Genomic DNA, 3,478 nt, shown 5'->3' with positions numbered 1-3,478 from the left:
CAGCTCATGGGGTTTTTCTAGCAGCAGCTTTTGAATTCAGTATGCTATTTTCCAGAGCTTGCTCTTCCAGCAGGCTAGGGCCTCCTTCCCAAGTGTATGGGTCCAGCTCTTCAGAGCCCCTCTCTGAGCTCAGGTGCAGGCATGCAGTGGACTCCACAGATGTCTGAATCCCATGGGGTCCCTACTCTTCCCTGTGTCCCCCTAACCCTAGGTCGGGTAGTTACTTCCTGCAGTTTCTGCTACCTCCCACATGCCTTAGTAGTCTTTTCTATTAGTCAACAAAAATTTGTGTTAAATTCTCTTTATTAAAATAACAGGCATGTGGGACACCTGGGTGGCTCAGTGGTTGAGCATCTGCCTTCAGCTCAGGGCATGATCCCGGGGTCCTGGGATTGAGTCTCACACCAGGCTCCCCACAGGGAGCCTGCTTCTCCCTCTGCCTATATCTGCCTCTCTCTCTCTGTGTCTCTCATGAATAAATAAATAAAATCTTAAAAAAAAAAAAAAACAGGCATGGTTTGGTTTCTGTGTCCATTTGACAAAAATCTGGCCCCCATTTCTGATTTTAAGAAAGTATTTCCCAAAAGAGGAAATAATCAATTAAGGAAGAACTGATGGATATATTATTTCATATATATGCAGCTCCACCCCAATTGAGCCAGTATCTTATTGAGTGGGGAATAGAAGTTCCTTGACTGCTGGTTGTGTTGGGAGTAGTAGACAAGAGAGTGAGAAAAACTTATCTATGCCATATGCTGATGTGAACCAATCTCAAGAACACTGGGAAAGAGCAAAGCATATAACAGTAAATATAATATCTACCTTTCATATAAGAAATAGAGGGAAATACAGTCATAAATGTATCTTCTCATCACTACAAAATGAAATACTGAAAAAACAAATCAAGAACTAATTTTTAAAATGTGTTACATAAAAAGGGAAAGAGAAATGAGGTAGAGAGGATAGGAATGGGAACTAGATTTCTCAGAATACATCCAGTTACAGTTTTGACTATGAGAACGTTTCATCTACTAAAAAAAAAAAAAAAAGTGAAATTAAAAAGCAATTCCTGAAACAAATAAATCTAGTTATCTAGCTTGTTGCTTGTAGTGACATCAGAACATTATTTGATTGTTAAGAGTTGCTTTTTGGTGCAGAGTTGGTGGACCATACAGCCCATCTGTAATTCCAAATACAGTGGTGATTGAAAAACACAGTTTTTAGCCTTCTATATTCTGCACACAGGACTATGCATTGGAAAAGGAATTAACCAAATCAATGCATACTGTCTATTACCTTGTAAACTCAGGCCCCTCACATGTCTTTGATTAGCCTCTTGAAGACTTGGTTTGGTCTTTTTATATAGGGACTTTTTAAGAAAACAGTCTAGAAATCCATTACAAAATTATACCAAGTAGCTCAAAGTTACGTCAGCCTTTTATATGCTTAGAATCTATGAGGAAATCTGTGAGAATCTTTTACTAGTTGTAAAATAGACACTGTGCCCCAGGCAGCAGCAGGGTCGTTTAGTCACTCAGGTAATCCTGCAGCCAGTCCTGCCATGACTGCAGCTCAATCACACATGGAGGGCTCTAGTCTGGAAAGGCGGGTATACAATTTCTGGCTTCTGAATAATCCTAATGGGATGATAATTTTATTATTATTAATAATATCCCCCAAATTTCATTCATTATAAATTCTCATAGGAATAACCTTTAAAATCTGTCTGAATGGAAAAGAGAAATAAAAGCTAAGCTTCTACTGTTGGTGGGAATGTGAACTGGTGCAGCCCCTCTGGAAAACTGTGTGGAGGTTCCTCAAAGAGTTAAAAATAGACCTGCCCTACGACCCAGCAATTGCACTGCTGGGGATTTACCCCAAAGATACAGATGCAATGAAACGCCGGGACACCTGCACCCCGATGTTTCTAGCAGCAATGTCCACAATAGCCAAACTGTGGAAGGAGCCTCGGTGTCCATCGAAAGATGAAGGGATAAAGAAGATGTGGTCTATGTATACAATGGAATATTCCTCAGCCATTAGAAATGACAAATACCCACCATTTGCTTCGACGTGGATGGAACTAGAGGGTATTATGCTGAGTGAAGTAAGTCAGTCGGAGAAGGACAAACATTATATATTCTCATTCATTTGGGAATATAAATAATAGTAAAAGGGAATAGAGGGGAAGGGAGAAGAAATGGGTAGGAAATATCAGAAAGGGAGACAGAACATGAAAGACTCCTAACTCTAGGAAACGAACTAGGGGTGGTGGAAGGGGAGGAGGGCGGGGGGTGGGGGTGACTGGGTGGCGGGCACTGAGGGGGGCCCTTGACGGGATGAGCACTGGGTGTTATTCTGTATGTTGGCAAATTGAACACCAATATAAAATAAATTTATTATTAAAAAAAAAGCTAAGCTTCTAAAAACAAAAACATCCAATATCCTTAGACCTAGTTATGAATCAGCCCCAAATCACCCACAGTACTTTCAGGAATCAGAGAACCAATCCCAGCTTTGATGCCCATTCAAAAATAAGTGTTGGGGGATCCCTGGGTGGCGCAGCGGTTTAGCTCCTGCCTTTGGCCCAGGGCGCGATCCTGGAGACCCGGGATCGAATCCCACGTCGGGCTCCTGGTGCATGGAGCCTGCTTCTCCCTCTGCCTATGTCTCTGCCTCTCTTTCTCTCTCTGTGACTATCATAAATAAATAAAACTTTAAAAAAAATATTTAAAAAAATAATAATAAGTGTTGGCCAGTGAATTTCTTACTAGTTCAATTTCCTGACCCAACTTCTGTCACCGAATCATGTGTGTGAATAAATGTCCTGAGTATATGAACATCTCTCTGTGTCACACACACACACACACACCCCATGTACACACCACATACACATACAAGATATTCTTCACAGGAGCAAGAGTTGGATAATCTCTGATTCTACTTCCTGGCTGTGTACCCTCAGATAAGCTTTTTAACCTCTCTGTGCCATAGTTTCCTTATCCGTAAAATGAAAGTAACAATTGTTGCTAACATTTGTTATGAGAATTAAATGAGTTGGTAAAAATAAAATGCTCTAAAGGCTATCTGACACATACAAAGTGCTATATCATTACTAATTATGATCCTTATCATTATGCTTATTCCATAGTTACTCTATCTTAGCAGACAAGACATCAAGATAATAGACCCTAAATATGTTCAACATTCATGGATCACAAACACTGGCAGAATGAATGCTGAGATAATATTTCCCCTGTGAGGAAAAAAAAGAAAACATTGCCTAACTAGCAAACAATACAACACTTTGAATTCCTCATTAATGTTCAAAGGAGAAAAAGAAAGAAAATAATTTTTCACAGCACAGAGCTGCAAACCGAGAAGCTAGGTCAACACGGTCCCATTCGCTTTGGCTATGGTGATGAACTGTTGTTTCCTGAGAGTGGAAACTAGGTTCCTATTTCACCTAACATTCCTC

The sequence above is a fragment of the Canis lupus genome, chromosome 29 (assembly GCF_048164855.1).
Source record: "Canis lupus baileyi chromosome 29, mCanLup2.hap1, whole genome shotgun sequence".
Lineage (NCBI taxonomy): Eukaryota > Metazoa > Chordata > Mammalia > Carnivora > Canidae > Canis > Canis lupus.
The sequence above is the reverse complement of the archived record's forward strand: the minus strand, read 5'-3'. Positions refer to the sequence as shown.